The sequence below is a fragment of the Schistocerca piceifrons genome, chromosome X (assembly GCF_021461385.2).
Source record: "Schistocerca piceifrons isolate TAMUIC-IGC-003096 chromosome X, iqSchPice1.1, whole genome shotgun sequence".
Taxonomy (NCBI): domain Eukaryota; kingdom Metazoa; phylum Arthropoda; class Insecta; order Orthoptera; family Acrididae; genus Schistocerca; species Schistocerca piceifrons.
Window position 1 is genome coordinate 956239826 of NC_060149.1, and position 21634 is coordinate 956261459.

The 21634-nt window shown below is 38.4% G+C and overlaps 1 pseudogene; it reads right to left on the reverse strand.

Annotated features, from left to right (window-relative positions):
- Positions 1–4903: 4903 nt before the first annotated feature.
- Positions 4904–21083, reverse strand: LOC124722803 (annotated as a pseudogene).
- Positions 21084–21634: the final 551 nt, after the last annotated feature.

Here is a 21634-nt window from a genome sequence, read left to right on the forward strand (position 1 = left end):
CTGATGTCGGTGTTCCTTTAGTCTTCAACTCCGGGTCAAGAAATAGGTTTTGGGAAATAAAGAGATTCATTCATCTCAATGACAACTCCAAAATAGACAGAAACGACAAGATGTACAAACTGAGGTTATAATTTGAAATGCTGAAATAGGAATTTGGTAAATTTGGCGTATTTCATTCAGAACTCTCAACTGATGAAATAATGGTACATTATTATGGCAAACATTCAGCTAAAATGTTTCTGAGGGGAAAGCCTATCAAATTTGGATATAAAATTTGGTGTCTTACAAGTTCCAATGGCTTTCTTTATAATTTTTCACCATACTGTGGCAAGACTGACAACAAACAGGAGCCTTTAGGTGCAAGGGTAATAAATGAACTAACCAGCATGATTCCAGAATCAGAGTATCCGAATTATAAGCTTTTCTTTGACGACTTTTTCACCAGTGTTGACACACTGATCACACTCGGAAAGAGTAAAATGAAAGCTGCAGGAACAATAACAGAGATCCGAACTAATGCATGTCCTTTGATTGACTCAAAAAGAATGGCAAAAGGAAGGAACGAGGATTCTACGACTACATATTTGACAAAAAGAATGAAGTTCTGGTTGTGAAATGGAGTGACAACAAACCAGTATGTGTAGTGACAAATAACAGTACTATTATTCCTCGAGTTCTACTAAAAGATACTCACGGGCAAAGAAAAAGGAAATATCTGTTACACTGCCACATATCATTGAAGAATACAATGCCCATATGGGTGGCATATATCTACTGGACAAGCAGATATCACTTTATAGGACGAGGATAAGGTCAAAGAAATGGTGGTGGCCATTATTCACACAGATGATATATATCTGCGTAGTAAACACATGGCGTGCATACCAAATTGCTAACTCTAATGAGAAGCTCTTACTTTTGGATGTCCGACAGAGAATAGTGATGTTTTTTCTATCAAAGAAAAAAGGATCAGTACCAAAACAAAGAGGACCACAAGGAAGCAAATTGATGGAAATGGAAATGTCGTGTGGCTAGGGCCTCCCGTCAGGTAGACCGTTCGCCTAGTGCAGGTGTTTCGATTTGACGCCACTTCGGCGACCTGCGCGTCGATGGGGATGAAATGATGATGATTAGGACAACACAACACCCAGTCCCTGAGCAGAGAAAATTTCCGACCCAGCCGGGAATCGAACCCGGGCCCTTAGGATTGACAGTCTGTCACGCTGACCACTCAGCTACCAGGGCGGACAGCAAATTGATGGGAGGACGGGTGAGCACAGATGTACGACTAGATCCAGGAAATCATTTCTTTGTGCCAAGTAAAACACAGAAGAGATGTGCTTACTGCAAGGAAAAAACAACAAAAATTTGTGATGGGTGCAATGTTGGTGTACATGACAAGTGTTTTGCTTCATTTCATACTGAATATACATTCCACAATATTAAAATATTCTTTATTTAATGTTTGTGTTGCTTCTTACAATATTATGCATGGAGAATAAGATTGTGAATTTGGATAGCGCATTTGGCCAATGTCCCAAAAATGGGACGTCTGTAGTTTTTGTTCTAATAAACTGAAACTTTTCAAAACAACTTTTTATTCAATTTATCACTCAATGTAACATATTTATGTATAAAAGTTTGCAAAAAAAAAGATCCAATAGAGTTCTGGCCGGTAGAGCGTTAAGGGAAAACCAGATGTAACACAAAATGTCTGGCAGAAAATCTGCTACATGAACTACATCACAAACCCCGACTGCTCACAGATTATGCAAAGGACAATGGTAACTTCTGAAAATTCTCAAAAATACACATTTATTTGCATTGATATACAATGAAATTTAGGGGTGATGTATACTTTGGCTGAGCTGTGAACCACAAAGCATTGATTTGCTACGTAAATTACGTATACAAAACACTGGTAGCACTAATTTACAAAGTATAGTTTTGCAGGCATCTCAAAATTCTGAAACTAAGCTATTTCTCACATAATTGGACAACAAAATAAGAGACAGACTATTTTGAATGAGGATGATAGGCATACTGTTCTAAAAAATTTTGAAAGAGCACAATTTAGTTTAAGCCTACAATTGACGCTAATAGTACTAGTTTATCACGGGATTCCCAAATGTTTGAAATTTCACAACATATCAGAATTCAAACAAGTATCGATACAATCAATGAAAAATTACGCAGAAGTGACATGAACAGCAAAATATACTAATATAGAACTCCAAATAGACACATTATCTAGTACAAGCAGTCCCCACATAAGGGAAAATTCCTAAGTCAGCTTTATTTAAATGGGTAAATAAAATAAATAACAAAACTGGAAATTGTCCCTCCTCTTGCAATGGATTGCTACTGGACAACTGCTTTTGTACATTAAATGGAGAGTACAGTACACATCTAATTAACACCAATGGATTTCTTTTCACAGAATAACAATCTTTGGATACTGTACTGCATAGTGTGGGAATTCTGAGACATTCTGGGTTGCTGCAGAGTGATTCATTTTCTAAAATAGACAGTGTAGTGGTGTACACTGTTAACACACTAGGCATATTACATGGGCCACTTGTTCACTCCTTTTGTACACACATCAGTTAGACTGAGGTAGCAATGGAGTTTAAAAGAAGACATTCATACATGGCACTGAATTTAAGATAGAAGTGAATTTAAAGCAGTATTTGGAATCTCTTCATGCAATAAACCAACAGTCTGCTGCTGATTTAATGATTTCTGAGACACACTCTTGACGACTGAAGTCAATAATGACAGCCACTACTGAAGGAAACTAGCTTCACCTCTGGATAATGATGACTGAAGAGGACAGCTCCCCACTGTCTCTACCAACAAAATGAATGCAATCTTTGAATCAGATCAGAACTAGTTTGTTGAGTTCCTGCATGGCAATCTTCAGATCAGAAAAATAGTTGTTAGATACAACACCTTTTAACACTTGAGTAAAAAAACTTGCTGCTAAATCCTGATATTAAACAGTTGAAAAATTTGATTCTCAGTGGTCAAAAGCAGCATACAATAACTAATGACAGAAAACAACTGTACCAATCTTAGAAACAAACATGTGATAGACCTTCTCAGAACACACCCACATGGCAAAAGTGAAAAAGAGGACACAAAAATTATTAATGTCATTGGATGAAAACGATACTTTTCAACTTAAGATAATATAGTTACTAGAAATATTTTTAGTTAAGCAACTAGTTTCAGCTCGAAAAGCCATTTTTTGGTTTACACACATAGCGACGTCTCTCAGAAATAAAAAGGCAGCAAACTCACACTATGTGCTACTGTTCATCATGGCTTACAAATTACAGTAGAAATGCTACTGTTTGTTGTACTTTAAAAACATTTAAAATGGCTTTTTGGGCCAGAACTAACTGTACAGGGTGATTCAAAAAGAATATAACTTTAAAAATGTGTATTTAATGAAAGAAACATAATATAACCTTCTGTTATACATCATTACAAAGAGTATTTAAAAAGGTTTTTTTTCACTCAAAAACGAGTTCAGAGATGTTCAATATGGCCCCCTCCAGACACTCGAGCAATATCAACCCGATACTCCAACTCGTTCCACACTCTCTGTAGCATATCAGGCGTAACAGTTTGGATAGCTGCTGTTATTTCTCGTTTCAAATCATCAATGGTGGCTGGGAGAGGTGGCCGAAACACCATATCCTTAACATACCCCCCCCCCCAAAAAATCGCAGGGGGTAAGATCAGCGCTTCTTGGAGGCCAGTGATAAAGTGCTCTGTCACGGGCTGCCTGGCGGCCGATCCATCGCCTCGGGTAGTTGACGTTCAGGTAGTTACGGACAGATAAGTGCCAATGTGGTGGCGCTCCATCCTGCTGAAATACGAATTATTGTGCTTCTTGTTCGAGCTGAGGGAACAGCCAATTCTCTAACATCTCCACATACTGTAGTCCAGTTACAGTAGCACCTTCGAAGAAAAAGGGACCAAAATCTTTATTGGCTGAAATGGCACAGAAAACGTTCACCTTAGGCGAGTCACGTTCATACTGAGTTGTTTCCCGCGGATTCTCAGTGCCCCATATACAGACATTGTGACGGTTGACTTTCCCGTTAGTGTGGAAAGTTGCTTCATCACTAAACACAATCTTTGAAACGAAAGATTCATCTGTTTCCATTTGAGCAAGGATAAAATCACAGAAATCGATTCTTTTAATCTTATCAGCTGCAGACAGTGCTTGAACCAATTTCAGACGATAAGGTTTCATAACTAACCTTTTTCGTAGGACTCTCCATACAGTTGAATGTGGAATTTGCAGCTCTCTGCTAGCTCTGTGAGTCTATTTTCCTGGGCTGCGAACAAATGCTTGCTGGATGCGTGCTACATTTTCATCACTCATTCTCGGCCGTCCAGAACTTTTCCCTTTGTACAAACACCCATTCTCTGTAAACTGTTTATACCAACGTTTAATACACCACCTATCAGGAGGTTTAACACCATACTTCGTTCGAAATGCACGCTGAACAACTGTCGTCGATTCACTTCTGCTGTACTCAATAACACAAAAAGCTTTCTGTTGAGCGGTCGCCATCTTAGCATCAACTGATGCTGACGCCTAGTCAACAGCGCCTCAAGCGAACAAATGTACAATTAAATGAAACTTTATAGCTCCCTTAATTCGCCGACAGATAGTGCTTAGCTCTGCCTTTTGTCGTTGCAGAGTTTTAAATTCCTAAAGTTGTGGTATTCTTTTTGAATCACCCTGTATAATTAAGGAGAGGTCTTATTAAAATACAACAGCTTAAATGGAAAAAATATCACCTTCATTCATTATGAAGGTTATCGTAATGTCAGAGACATTTTGAATGTATCACACATATGTAAATTTAATTACCTGAGCAGATCAGTATCCTTCATCACTCCAAGTAATGTTGTAAACAGGATATGCAGTCTTCAGAATTTCTACAGTCTTGCTGTGGTCTGCCTTCCCAAACCCCTGAAATGAAGCAGTCCTTGGCTATTTTAAAACTAAAGTACAATTAAACAGTGTGCTACATATCACAATAATAATTAAACACTAAAACGAGAACTCTTAACTACAACTACATCATAATTAAACAATGTGCTTGTACGTACACTAAAACTGCATCTAATACAGAGCACATGAAACCGTAAAGCAATCTGAAATTTTCTACACCACACATCACAACACAAAAGCAGCAGAAAAAGGGAGTGTGTAAAGACCTTCAGAACAGATGTGCAAGATGCAGCATCAGAATTAATTTTTCTATTGATGGGTCTGGCATTGTACACAACACTGAAACACAAGCAGCAGTAACCGTGCAAAAAAATTAAACACGTACCCACAATCTGCAACTGTATTAACTGTGTTAAATGAAACAGGTAGGTCACAAAATGTGTGAAACACAGTCTGAAAAGTATAAAATAGGTGCGAGGGGTACAGAGGAATCATTTGGTCTGCTCCAAGTGCAAGGAATTGTTGATTTGAGTAATTATGACAACTGTCCTGGCAACTGGAAAAAGTCTTGTAAAAACACCAGGCTCACCACAATTCATGTGCTGCCATAACTATACCCAATCAAAAGATACAGAAGCTGATAATAATAATAATAATAATATTAATAATAATAATGTCATAAAATTATGGGACAGAAGATCCTCTCTCTCTCTCTCTCTCTCTCTCTCTCTCTCTCTCTCTCGCTACATATACAACTCTCTCTCGCTAAATATACAAGTGGAAGCAAGGATTGTGGCCTCAAAAGTAATCTGAAAGGTGTAAGAAAAAATCCTGAATCAGATTGAACAGCACAGTTGGTATCAGCATTGTCCACGGAAGGCAAGGTTTCAGGATGTAGTCCTGGCCCGGCACATAGTTTTAATTTGTCAGGAAGTTTCATAATCATGGCTGCTACCCAGAACAACAGTAGCCATTTCAACCATAACACTTGTCCACAACACCACACCCAAATTATTGTACACGGTTGTAAGAAGCATGATGATGATTTACAGGTATTAACATCTGGTGACATTTACTTCTGACCATCTAACAAGGTATTCTATAATTTGTGCCATGTAACCAAAGCAGAAACTGCTTTCCCATGGAGGAGCTTGGCGTATAACATTCTTAAAAGCTTTAAAAATACTTGAATTATAGGGCACACAACGTATGAACAGAAACTTCACTGTTCTTAAAATATTTTTTGTTAACTGTGGTCTGCAGCTTATACGAATTGTAGAAATGACATCATGTAACACTTTAAGCTGTTGATAATTTTTTTTTACGATGCAACCAGTTTTGGTCAAAGACCATTTTCGAGCACCTGTTGTTCCCACAGCATAGAAACAGGAAAAATTCAGGCAAAAAGGATATTTCAAAATTGTAGTAACAATACATACAATGCTTGTGGATATTTAATTTATATTTCTGACATTGTATTCTTTTGATATATATAGTTTTTGCTGGTAATCAAATTCTGTAAGTGTTGCTTGTATTGTTACTATAATTTTCAAACATTCTTTTCATCCCAAATTTTCCCGTATCCGCGCTGTATATACAACAGGTGCCTGAAAATGGTCTTCAACTGAAACCATTATGGTCTTCAACTGAAACCAGTCACACAGTAAAAAATTAAGTTGAATAACAGCTCAAGATGACACATACTGTCATTTCTACAACTCACTGCTTTTGGTACTACCTGTGAGTAGCTGTACACTTTGATGACCTTGGCACTGGGGTCGTGCTGTATTCTGCCACCACCAGTGCACTCTGTATCAACGCCGAGGCCATTCACCCTGTCCATCGTCTCATCGTAGACGTCCGAATGGAAGCCAACTCACTTGTATCCTCGCACCTAGTAACAGGAACCATAGTCAAACTTTGAACAAAATGTATCAAGAGTACTAAGCAAGAAGAAAACACAAAAGTAGCAACGTGAGTGGAAATTGTGGCATCAAAAATAATCTGAAAACATAACTTAAAGGAGCTGTTGTTATATCCACTATCTATAGGAAACACACACAGGAGCTTCTGTTTCTTTCCCCCCCCCCCCCCCCCCCATCCCCATACCTACTGCAAATGCAAATGAAAGCTTTTGTATATTCAGACATGTGTTCTCTCGGAAAACACTGAACATAACGTAAATCATCTAGCTGACAAGGTAGTTGGCAACATCAGCACATGGCTTTTGGAGAACGGATTAATACTTCACTGCCAACAACTGAACTCTTGTAAAATAGAAATAGTCTTGTCCTGAACTGGTCGAACAGACATTTTAAATTCTTAAGACTGAAGATAGATGAAAAGCTCTCTCAGAAGTATCATGTTCAACACCTTAAGCAGAAAATGAACACTTCTGTCTTCACTATACACTATGTCTTGGACACAAACACAAAAGCTTGTTTACTTTTGCTCTGTTATCTCATATGGTGTTATAGTTTGGGCCAATTCTGTGCACTTGGCAAGAATATTCTCATCCCTGAAAAATGCAGTCAGCAAGCTCTGCAGTGCCAGCTTGTGAACATTCAGGGTTGCCGCAAGTTCCCCCAAGTGACGTTCCCCGATTTCCAGCAAGTTTTAGCATTTTTCCCTGACAAATTTCGAGATCTCAACGGCAAGTAAAGACAAGTTCACAAAAAAAAAAAAAATGTAAGGACTTCTGTATTTCTTCCCCTCATGAGCAAAAATCTTAAGTACTAATTTCAGCATCTTTTGTAATGAACAGTTTTTAGATGGAGAAAGAAAGACAATGGTATATAATATTCCATTAAGACCACTGATGTTATTTTATTTCAATAAAACTAAACATATTTGGTGACACAAATACGCATTTCCTTGGAGTCACAAGACAGATTTAAAATACCTACACTGATTTCAGAAATAACCTCAGAAAAAAGTAGGCCTATTGAAAGAAGTATATAAGGCAGGCCAAAATATACAGGTACATAGCATACAAACCGCCTGTGACTGCCACAAGTTGTTCTTCCTATCGCTCATACTTTCTAATATACAGGGTGTACATTACATCTGGGAACACTTTCAATTATTTGTTGCACAAGAACCAAACATAGCACAGATATCACACATATGTCATTTTGAAGAGAAACCCTGAAAGTTCTTTTTCATGTATACCACCACAGCATACTTTGGTGATTTGCCAATAGCACCAGTCATAAATATGGCAAGTTCAGGTGCGGAGCGAACTTTCTGTGTGTTGGAGTTCAACAAAAAAAGTGTGTGCTACAGCTGTTCAATGGATGTTTAGAACAAAGTACGGTAAGAAACCACCAACAAGGAAGGCACAACAAATTTATTATGATGGGTTGCTTGTGCCCAGCACAGAGAAGCAGACATCCCAGTGTGAGTGAAGTGAATTTTGATTGCATACGAGAGACATTCATTAAGGAGTCCAAAGAAATTGGTGCGTCGTGCATCCCATGAACTCGAAATGGCTCCACTGACTGTGGCAAGTCATGCGACAGAAGTTGTCTATGAAACCATTCAAATTGGAGCTAGGGTAGAAGGTCAATAACGACGACAAAGACAAGTGTTTTGAGTTTTGTTCACAGTTGCAACAATTGAATAAGGACGGGGATGGAATTTTGATCGCTTAAGTTTTAGCAATGAAGCCACTTTTGACACTAATGGGAAAGTGTACAGGCATAATTGTCGAATCTAGGGTACAAAGCATCCACACGAATGCATTGAATTTGGGTGTGATTCGCTAAATGTAAATGTTTTTTTGTGTTTTGTCATGTCGAAAACTGTACGGGCCATTCTTCTTCGCCAAGAGCATTGTCACTGGAGATTCCTACTCGGATATGTTGCAGCAATGGCTGATGCCTCAGATGCAATTGGGCTCTCCGTTCATCTTTTAGCAGGATGGGGCTCCACCCCATTTTCATCGTGAAGTTTGTGGGTACCTGAATACGGAGCTGCCGCATCGATGAACTGGCCGTGCTACAGAAGGGAACAGCTGTTTCATGAAATGGCCTCCCTGATCACCAGATCTCACTCCGTTTGACTTTTTTTCTGTGGGGACACATTAAAGATCCGGCGTATGTATGGTCTCTACCACGTGATGTAGCGGAGCTCCAGGAGAGAATACGAGAAACAAATATCACAATTGACGATGCCATGCTGGGACAGGTATGACACGAATTCGATTACTGTATTGATGTCTGCCGGGTCACTCATGTTTCGTGTACTGAATGTTTGTAAAAAAAAAAAGATATGTACATCCTGTATAAATTATTTTCTAAGCCCCAAAATGTACTAGAATAAATAAAATGTTTATAAAACAATGTACCGCACAATGTACTTGCAGTGAGAAAGTCATAATTCCTGAACTCCATCGCCCGTGGCCTCTGGCCTGCCGAGGAGCACCACAGTCCTGAGTCCTCGGATAAATCATGAAAACCCACTGCATTATACCACACACAAACAGAGCCGGCCTGGGAGCAGATCGGCGAGACTAGATCCGATGGGCAGGGCTTGCACATTATTGGGAAACGATGGGCTTCAAATCGGCAGCCCCAATCCGTTAGAGAGACCCACAGAAACGGCCTGTGGTTTTGGCCCATCATGGAAGTCCAGTCATGTGGCCAGCTTTACACAAGTCACTGACATTATGTTGACGAAATGAGATGGTGGTGATAAATCCATCAATTTGTGCAAATACTCTGAGAATTAATGCTAATGAAGATAGGTAGCAACTCACCGTAAAGATGATTGCTGTCTCCAGCCACTGGGTCAACAATCTCCAAGAATCATATCAAAACAAACCACCCCTCACGCCTCCCATCGGCAGCTACTAGGCTAGTGGCAAGAAGTGGTGGCAGCACTGACTGCAAGCTGAGGGGAGTGGTAGGAAGTGGAGAAGCAGTAAGAATGAGGGAGTAGGGAAGCGGTGCATGTATTAAGCTGCATCCAGCCAGCGACGATGCAGGAAATCCCAGTAAACAAACGGTTTCATCTACTGAGACAAAAAACAAGATTTCTCCAGGTTTTTTTTCCAAATTTCCCAGCAGGGCAGAAAAAAAGAGTGATACACGTAAGTATTCAAATCCACACACAAAGGTTACCTTGTGGTATGCTACAATTCTGCATAAGAGACCCTCACAATACATGAGAACTTCTCTATGCAACATGTAATTTATCCTAATTTCTCTTAATTTCATATTTTATTAATTCTGTAATTTTTTGTTTATAAATTTTATATTCAGCTTTCTGTAAACTAGGTACCACCTCATCCCACGAGCTTTGGCTCAAAGTCTCAAGATACGCGATAAAAAAAATAAATGTCAATCCCAAAACCTCACACGCCAATATAATGATCTGCATGCAATCATTCTGTTGATAATGGCACATTAAATTTGGAAAAAAAAAACTGATGCCCTTGATAATTCAAAGCTGTCATTTAAAGTCACAATTGTATGTATTATAGAACACTGTACAGGAAAAATGGAGTTGTAAATGTAGCTGTGTTTTAGTGAAAACGACGTTTTTTCAAATGATAGAGAACCAATGGAATACTTGTTGGTAACATCTGCTCTATACCATAAACCAGCACAGTACGGCACTTTATGAAGTTTAGTCAAAGGCCTGTTTTGTGAGATAATTTCTTTCTGGAAGTTGAATGCATTGCTTCCGTCACCAAAGCAGGCGTAAAAAAAAAAAAAAAAATATTTGCATTCAGCCCCCTCACATCATTACATCATCAGTGCAAACCAGACGATATTTCTCGTGTAAATCTACACGGCTATCTGGCAGTTCACACTTAAGGATACAGGGCATTTTTCCAGCTCAATATTATATTTCTTTCAGGCACTGTTTATAATGTATATGTTTTAAGATTTTTTGTTGATATCAGGTAATAGAGCACACTTTCTAAACAAATTAGAAGTATTTTGAATATTTTTGAACCTGCTTAGAGTTATTTAAAAAAAGTAACAAGGAAATTCTTCCTCAAACTGAGGTACCATTTAATCCAATGTTATACATTTGAAGGAGACCAAATTTTTACCAGACATGCATGACATGGCTGAGATACTAGACCTATTTAATTCCACCTATTACGTATATTACAAGGATAAAAAAGTATCACATCTTACATTTTAATATTTATAATTTTTTCCAAATAAAAATGTTATTTTTTCTATGATTTAGCTGATTCTGCAATAAAGCTTAGGTCTACTACATAAGTATGGACTACCAAAAGTTACAGAAAAAATTAGAGCAATGCTTTATAAACTTTAGGAAATATTTGTACCTGAATTCTGAAGAAAACAACTAGCGGGAAATTGCGAATGAACATATGAGTCCAATTAAACTGTGCCTCAGAACATTCCTGAAGCATAGTCTACATCCTGCAGCCTTTCTTCATCTTCAAGCTTCCTCTTGGCATTCCTTTTAGCACTTCTTGCTTCTTTGGTAACTTGAAGAGCGAATCTTTCAGCTTCATGCACCCATTGTCTGTCACACAGAAGAAATTGATCTTTCATATTAGAGCCACATTTTATGCCTAAATTTCTCAGGACTTCCTACCTTCCTATCACTCCGTCATTGAAACATAGCACACCATCTAGTACACCAACTTTTAACGTATTTAGTCCTACAAAAACATTCTTGAGTAATCTTTCCCGTATGGAATGGTTGAAACTTTCATTTGTTTTCTGAGTGCCCCCATGAAGACATTTACCGTATTTACTCGAATCTGAGCCGCACTTCTTTTCCGGTTTTTGTAATCCAAAAAACAGCCTGCGGCTTAGAATCGAGTGCAAAGTAAGCGGAAGTTCTGGAAAATGTTGGTAGGTGCCGCCACAACTAACTTCTGCTGTCGAATATATGTAGCGCTACACAGGCATGCTTTGCAGGCACAAAGATAAATACTGGCGCCAAACCGTCTGCATGAGTGAAAAAAAAAAAAAAAAAAAAAAAAGGGGGGGGGGGGGGGGGGGGGTGGCAGACAAGTTTTTCCTCCGTCTCGAGTTTCGACCACTGCATTTTCATACATTATCCAACGAAGTAAATACAAATTCCGTATTGTGCACCTTTGAATGTAGCAGCATTTCAATGCACTACGAAAATCCGACTGGCAAGACTGTTTGGGATGTTTGTCAATATGGCCAACTTTACGTTCTGAATTTTTTCCTAACTGTGAGAAGAGATGGTTCCTTATAGGAACTTTTATGAATTGTGAATAGCATGCAGTATTCTCTTCACATAAGAATAATTAGAATATAAACATTTTGCCATGTATTCTTTCGTGTTTGCTGCTAACTCATTTAAATCCTGTCTGCCTAATAAACTACGAAACTAGAGTGAGACAACAGCAAACGCGGAAAAATATAGATATCATCCCATGTTTATATTTGTATTACTCTTATGCCTAATAGTGATACAGTCAGAAATGAAGCACGGCAATTGACTAGATTTTTAAATCTAAGATGACTAATTTCAGTGCAGAATGTAATGTACTAAAGAGGTGCCTGCAAAGATTTTCAAACGGAGAAAAATTTGCGCCAAACTCCCGTTCAGAATATCTTCTATCATACGCTGTCTATTATTTGGTTCTTGTTGATCATTCTCAAAGAAAGCAGGAGTGTAGGTAACAGCAAATAGCAGTCTCTTGCCATTGTTTCGCTAACGAAGTACGCGAAAGAGGAAGGGTACCCGTATAATACGGACGGAGCACCTGACGCATAGCAATGGCTACCTGGTAAAGCTTAACTACTGAGCTTACGACTCGAACCAAACTACTGTAGCTGTATCGTCATTCATTTGACCTAAATTGTGTCTCATATTACAATGGACCAAGTTTGTTTCGATTTGGAGGTGCGGCCTAAAACTTTTCTCTCCCCTTGAATTTCAAGTCTCAAATTTCAGGTGCGGCTTAGATTCGGGAAAATTTTTTTTCCTGGATTTCGAGTCTCATTTTTCAGGTGCGTCTTAGATTCGAGTAAATGTGGTACTAAGCAAAACAGGGTCCACTCAGATCTCTAAAAATTGGTTTTATTTCATTCATAACAGGCTCAAGAAGATAATGCTTATGATATTTTGATAGTATATTTGACCACTTTCCTTTGCTTTTTGGTAACCACACCTAAGAATCTGCTCCTTTAGGGCAAAGTCCATGAACAGTGTGGTCACCTGTGGACAACTTATGAAAGTAGGTGACCCATACAGCTTTCCTCATTGCTGTATCATCATTCAGAGGTGCATTTTGTCTAATGGCCAGTCCTTAATACCTCTGAAGGAGGTCTGTTTCAGTTTCTGTCAATCTGTCTCAGCCAGACAGAGATTTTCAATCAGATAGCAATTTTCCTTTCATTTCTCTTCTTAGCTTCCTCAATCTAGCACCCATCCTCTTTTGCACATGTCCACAACACTCCAGTTTTGTTACGAAGCTATCACCATAAACATTGAACTCATTAATTTTATTGAAAGCTTTAGAGTACCCATCACCTAGGTACTTTGTATATCTAACGTTATAAACGGGCACTGACCTCTGAAATAATTTTAGAGCTCCATCACACTCCATACCTCTACTGTAACCATCATAATTATTATAACACTGATGTTCAATATGTCCTTCAGTGTTACTATGTCAGATGTGGCAATAATTAGATAAGCACTCAACATCAACAACTTTTCCATTCTCCACAGAAGTAGCACTTAAAACACCATTCAAGGAACGATGTCCTCGATGTTGCCATGTCCCATCAAGTGCAACAGCAATGTCCCTTGTTTCACTAATATTAACAGTTTTTTCTACTGCACATTTCATAGATGCTTTAGACACAACCGTCAAGGCACCTAAAAGTATTCTTATGTACTTGCTGAACCTACTGGGAGGAGGAAGGTCAATCAAATGACAAAACGTTTGTGCAGCCTTTTCTTCCTTTTCCTATTGCACGCATTGCGTACACTAACCTCAAATTCACATCATATGAATTATGCACAATGTTCAAAGTCATTTTCGAGGTAGATTTATTGCAGGATCTACACAGACCAACTAATTTTGACGCTAAACCCTTCCTGCCACTTTGTTGTTCAGGTATTCCCAGACAGCCTACACCATCACATTGTTTACATTTTTCCACTTCCTTTATCAAAGGAGATAAGATACCCACACCAACAACAACAAATCCACTACAAACAGCGTCATTTTTAACACAAAAATTTGAATCACCAGGAGGCGTGCCATGTGCGAATTTCTTCACTGAAGAACTGACACGTAGGTTACTTTCAACAGTGTGGCTTGTTTTGTTTGTGAACTGGTTACCACAGAATTTCCTTTTATTGAATTTCTTGATGTGTGGCACACTAAAAAATATGTATTTTCACAAATATATGTAGCGCTTGGGAAACAAACGTTTATTAACATGTGAACAAACTGCTTCAGAACACAAAAGTAAATACTTGCAAAGATAATCATTTACAGACGCTAGAAACCTGCACTGTTACCAACATATACAATGTATCATACATATAATCGCTGGAAACAGAAAGAAAGTGCAAAGTTCTTATCAAAATAATACTGGTTTCTGTAACAGAAATAAAGGGGGCATGGCAGTATACAAGGTGCGAATGTAAAGTAATGACACTGATGTGAAAAAAAATGTTGCTTACAGTTTTAGTCAATTTTCGTGTTGTCTCCTTCAAAGTTCCCTTCTGATTGCACACACTTTTTTTAGCACTTCTGCCATTGATGGTAACATTTCTGGAACTCATCTTCTGTAATATCCTCCAAGACCTTCGTCACAGCTTTTGGGACATCTTGCGTTGTTTGAAAATGGTGTCCTTGACCGCCATTTTGATTCTTGGACAGAGAAAAAAGTTGCACAGAGCAATATTTGGTGAATAAGGTGGCTCTGGCAGTACCGAAATTTGTTTTGGGGTAAAAAATTACTGTACTGACAGAGCAGTATGGGATGGTGCATTATCGTGATGCAGAATCCAATTATCAGCAATGTTATTATTAGACAAACCGTTCCTCGATTGATGTGCAGTTCTCCTGCAATCATTTTCATGGATAACCTTCTATCAGATTTTATGAGTTCATGCACCCTGGCCAAGTTGACATCCGTCCGTGAGGTTGACAGTCGTCCACTGCAGTCTTCATCTTCAACATTTGTTCTGCCTTCACTAAACATTTTATGCCAATCAAAAACTTGAGCTTTTGACATAACCTCCTCTCCAAAAGCCTTCTTAAGCTTACCGTAAAAGTTGTCATCGCGTTTTCACTCAATTTAACGCAAAAAGAAATGGCATACTGTTGCGCAATATTATGCAGTTCCATTTCCGTGATGAGAGACACTAACACGTGTTAACTTATTACAGCACAACTAATGACTGAGCAGTTGCTTCAACATGCCGCTTGAACTAGAAGCGGCTTATAGACCAAGGTCACAGATATTGTGCCTACGCAAGCCTGCAGGGGTGCCACATCTTGCAAAGAAAATCAGTCTCATTACTTTATTGTCGCACCTCGTACATGACCGTAACTTTAAAATTTGGTATGTATAGGTCATTTTTCATTTCAAACCCTACAGTGTATATATCAATGTAATCAGGAAAGACTATAGAATTTAATAAAGTCATTTAAAAAATTTTGATTTTTCCACCATTTATAAGTATCCTGTATCCTTAAGTGTTCGGCAGAGGATGCATCGAAAAGCCTTCAGACTATTTCTGTAACATTCCACTCTTCAACAGCTTCTGTGGGAGCTCTGATTTCTCTTACTTTATCACGATAATAATTTCTCCTTATGTAGGTGGGTGCCAACAAAATATTTTGCCATTCAGAGGAAATTTCCTGAAAACATCTCATCATAACAAAAAACACCTTTGTTTTAATGACTGTCACCCCAACTTGTATATCATGTCAGGGTATATGCGGACTAGGAAAAAAAATTCCCGGATTTCTCAGTCAAAAATACACTTTCCCCCAAGTGAAAACATACTTTTTCCCTGTTAACTGACGGTATATTTTCTCTTGGAACTGTATACCTTATAAGTCCTTTGATTATGGTTTTATACACGGGCGTAGAATTTCCTGGCGCTTTAGGAAAAAAAAAAACACGCATTTTGGAAAGATCTTTGATGTGCAGCAACATGTATGCTGCATATTTTTGTATTAGGAAAGTATAAACTCGAATTCCACCAAACACTGCATGTTACTTTCCAAAGCATTGAAATTGAGATTGGGATGCGCTTTTGTAAGTTAGTCATAGCTCATTTCATGCAATTTCGCCAGCCGATCACAGCAGGTATTCAGAGCTTAGGACACGTGATGTAGTCAACCAACAGCAACATCACTGTTAAGTAGCGCGAACACACAAACAGAAAAAGTTAATGGCTCAAATTAATGTAAATAGTGTTGCTAAACGAAACGCAAAGCCTTCACATATAATATTGGTCTATCAGATTAATACGCTGCAAGGGAAGCTAAGCTTTCTCATAAAATGTTGGTCTTTTATGCGCGTATTACAATTTAAGATGTATCACACAAAGGTGCCAGTAAAATTTTTAATAACGACATAAATGTCTGATCTCCCAGGCTCAAAATTCATCTAAATGGCTCATCATCAAAGAGTTGATTTTTAAATGAGAGTCAAACACTTTGTGATTTAAGAAATTCATCGTACATTATCTCACATAGTTCTGGTGTAACTGCTAGAATGGTACTTTGATGGTAACGATTTTCAACACACCATTCGAAATATTTTCCCACGACCTGTTAGAAATAGGTTCGTTTCTGCAGTTGCCAGAGAGCGCCAGATGACAGGCGTCACCGCGCAAGCGCAGCTACAATGTCGTAGGGAGCCCGCATGTTCGTACGTGTGAAACATTAAAAGATCTTACATTATGTAAGAAACAAGACATCAGAGGATACTCCAAGAGAATTGGAATTTCGTGACCCATACTAAAATGTTCACATTTAAAGTGCAAATTTGTATGTCCAGAATCCCACGACCTGTTATTAAGCTTTCCTATGTGGTTTTTGGGATGTAAATTTTCTTGGAGTACCAGTACTGTCCTGTCTCATGTTTGGTTCTTTATTATGGCGTAATGCCAAATGTGCTAGAAGTTGAAAATGTGCACTTGAAATGCAGCAAACACAGTGTCTCAAATATATTGTCTGCCTTAGTGGAAAAGATTAATGAAAGAAAATTTCTTTGGCAAACCAACAAAAATAACTTCGTTGTTCTAAAAGGCAATTAACGCTTGACTGTCAGAAAGATGGAAATAAAATAAAATCTGCAACTAATAACACAGTTTAGCCTTCCATTATTATGTGAATGTATTTTAATTCACTTGATAGCTCCCGGCCACAGAAATCTGTTTTGTCTTCATTTGATGTGGGAGCAGTAAATAAAGAGGAAACAGCAAAAACACTAAATGTAAAAATGGGTCACGTGTAGACTACCCACTTCCCAACTGTAATTCAGACTGTTCTGCGCAGCAGTCCCGGATCTAGGGGGAAAAAGGGATGGGTATACACTCGCACACACACACATATCCATCCACACATATACAGACACAAGCAGACATATTTAAAGACCTATTTTGTGAGCGTGTTGTGAGGGTGACATGGTATTAGAAGGTGGAAAGTGTAACATGAGGTTGAAATGAAAATGAAAGATAAAAATATATGGGGAGAGATAAAGGTGAACTAGAAAGCAACTGGAGATCTGGTATGAAAAAAGGCGAAAAAGTGTTGGTTAAGTTGATCCTGTGGTGAACTTGGGTTGGTAGACAGCGATGTGCATGAAGGTTAGGTGGTTGTGTTGCCGCTAAAACACGTTAAAGGACGGAGAAATTCGGGAAAATTTCGAAAAAACGTGTAATATGTCTGCTTGTGTCTGTATATGTGTGGATGGATGTGTGTGGATGGATGTGTGTGGATGGATGTGTGTGGATGGATGTGTGTGTGTGTGTGTGTGTGCGCGAGCGAGTGTATACCCGTCCTTTTTTCCCCCTAAGGTAAGTCTTGCCGCTCCCGGGATTGGAATGACTCCTTACCCTCTCCCTTAAAACCCACATCCTTTCGTCTTTCCCTCTTTCCTGATGAAGCAACAGTTTGTTGCGAAAGCTTGAATTTTGTGTGTATGTTTGTCTGTCTGTCGACCTGCCAGCACTTTCATTTAGTAAGTCACATCATCTTTGTTTTTATATATATACAAAAATATGTTCATTTTGTAGTGCACGTCTTTCTGAAGGGTCTGATGCATGCAACATGTGTGTTTGAGGAAATGTAAGACATGTCATAAGTGTGCCAAAGTGCAGTGTCTCGTCTCCTCACACAGCATTCTCCTATCGCACGTCACTGTACTTCGCTCTGTGGAATTGAAATGTGTACATTTTGTAATGGATGCCATCAAACCATATTCAGGACAGTGGAAATTAAAATGTCCTGTGGTGCCTCTCCTGTTTACAGTTGGCCGGTTTGACATTCTGTCCCTCTTTTTTTTTTTTAAAAAAAAAAGAACTCTTCAGAAAATGTGCACTCTTTGTTCCCTATCAGCTAACAACTTGCTGCTTTGTGTGACATAAAATTAAATATAGGATATATAAACCCAGTAAAGACATGAGACAAGCAAGACAATACATGTTTCTTCAATCCTTAGCTCCTAGAATTTTTTACCCTCTATAATCTTGGTACAGCTTTACATGGAGTGCTTTCCTTCTGTGAAAGAATCTATTACCTCATCAAAGTTCGTCAAACATTTTGCTACACGAAAAGTCGAAATGTCGTCGTCTAATACTGAAAAAGCTGTTAATACAAATAGGACCCAAGACTGGTGTTGTTTCCCGATCTGATTACACCTATTTTGTCACTGTCTGCTAGATAAAACAAAATAGGCCTTTCTAACACTACAACAATTGTAATACACACAAAATAAATGAGACTGTTTTGGCACAAACGGTCTGTTTTGTAAGGACAGAAAATAATTCACAAAGTACCAATATCAAATGCCTATTAGGCCCACTACAAGCAAAAAGCTTTACGTTAGGAAATAGTTTCACACTTCATTCATACACTCCAGTTCCTCAAGCACGAGATCGAAAAGTAGTAGTATGAAATTTTTATACGAACTTGGAATCGTCATATTGTTCCATAATTTGTGTGATGCCCCCATTTCTTCTCCTTCATCATTCTAACAAACAGTCTTGTTATCGCTAATTCTGTAACTATTCCTGCCAATGCCAAAGCTTATTTGCAGATTAACTTCATTAACTCTACCAGAATCACCGGTTTAGCTATCCCGTGATTATTCTCCGGTTAGGCGTTGTTACATGGTCGTACAACACATTTTCCGTGCTTCTTCCAGAACAGAACTTAAAGTAGCTGCTAGCTGGGGACTGTACAACGCGCCCTTACTAGTATAGCGATCTGCCCAAAAATTTTTTGTCAAAATTTCATTTTCTTGTATACACCGCGAAGGTAATACGTAATCATTCTTACGTGTTATTCGTTTATTTCCACTCCTGTAGTCTGAATCTATGGATTCCGCTAGTAATTACAACAACGCTCATCATTCGCAAACACAATCAACCACACAATCAGACAGCGGTTGGTATTCATCCGTTCAGCCTTACTTCGCTCAGCTCTGTCAGATTCCACTGACAGAGGAAACATGTACACTACGCACGCATTCACAAATCAACTTACGATTCATTCAAAATCAACTTAGAATGTGTTAAAAATGTTCAAAAACCGACAGGGATGAGTTTCAAAGTAATATGAATATTCGATAAACTAACGAACTAACATGCGCTGGATGCGAGTCGCTTTGTGAAACAAGGTTTCCTCCCCCCCCCCCCCCCCCCCCTCAAGAATATGAATTTGCCCCCCCCCCCTAGATTTGGACCTCCTGCGCATGTATAAATCTGGCAGCTTGGGCGCTCCAGTAAAATTTTTCCCGGTAGCATCTAGCTGCTTGCTGCGACTGCTTACACAGCCAACAATTTCTGTAGCCAGAAGCGGAAGAAGGTACTACTCAACTGTGCATGCGCATGATCGAGCTCGTAACTGCTAAAATGAATTTAATGTAAACAGTTGTGACGTCACGCTCAGCGGAGGCAATTTGCTGTTACGAAGCATTGCACAGTCTTCCTAAAGCCTTTGACACATTTTACTGTTGGCGGACACTTGTATGAGCACTGTTTTGTTGCTGTATATGGTGCATTTCCCTTGAAATTTAAGTTTTATTTTCGTTTTTTCTCTTGTTCATGTTTTATTGCTGCAGTATTGAGACACAGTAATATCCTTTGTTAGAGTATCGGTTCTTACCAATCAAAATTACAAAAATTTAACTGAAAACAAAAACAATGAAAAATTTCCTGGGTTTTTCCCCGGATCTTCCGGGTCGTACACACCCTGCATGTCCATGGCGCACTCCCCCTTCTTAGCTATAAAACAACATACGTTGCTCTTCTTTGAATGCTTTTTTATGTCCTCTGTCAACACTATCTGGCAAAGATACCATAGCACACAGGGCCATAACTGTAGTTCAACAGTGTTTCAGTGAAAATCTTTTGTGCGTTTTCAGTTGTATCGCCATCCACCATCTCACTTCCAATTTAACAGTAAACACTGAAACACTATATTATGCAGATAACAACCAACCTTAGGCTACAATTCCCCATTGCAAGTCACCAACATCAGAAGAAAAATTCAACTGAGAAAATTGAAAAATGATGCTAATGACTGTCTCTCAAATAACAATGTATCACAAAGTTGACCAAATATTAGTTTACCAGTTACTGACCACTAATTTGCTCGGTTCTTTGCCATCAGGACCCTCTGGACCAAAGACACGTATTAGAACATACTTAAATGTTCCTTCTGGGTCGATATCCACATCAGGAACAGCGGCAAGCTTCTCTGCTGCCTATGAAGTAAATACAAGCATTCCGTGGAAGATCGTACACCATCCAAACCATAAAACTATCAATTAATTGTATCCAAAGGGAAACATACTTGAGAAAGCCATAAAATTACAAAGAGAGACAACTGCATTCTCGTAGAAAGAATTCGCTGGGTGAATTCCTTCATGTTTGGTGGACTCAAAAATATTTTTTAAAAACATTTATTGGTTATCGTTTAGAAAGAGCAGCCATTTTTGTTTCAGGCTTTCTTACACTTTTATAAGCGTCAGTGGTTTTTTAAATTATTCAGTAATGGATTGCCCCAGACCTTTCATATAAGAGGTATTTATTTCAGCAGACACTGGACTATAAATTAAAACCATGATCACCCTGCTGAATGTATTAGGGAATACACTTTTAATGTCTCAAAGTTGTTGGTTGTAAATTTAAAAAACCCATTTTTAATACTATCTTTCCAAAGAGTAGTTTCTTAGCCTTAATACATTTTGTGGTATTACACTACTCAGTACAGATACCTTTTTTTTTTTTAGAGAAACAATTATGACAAGCTTATACTTAGAAACACTTTAAAAACAAATCTTTTGAATTTTTTCATTCTTTGGTCTGCAAATCTTTGTTAATGGACCAGATATAAATCTGAAAATTACACATTTAATAGACCTTTATGATATCAAACTTCTGTATAAATTTCAACCTTGAGATTCCATGGACAAAAAA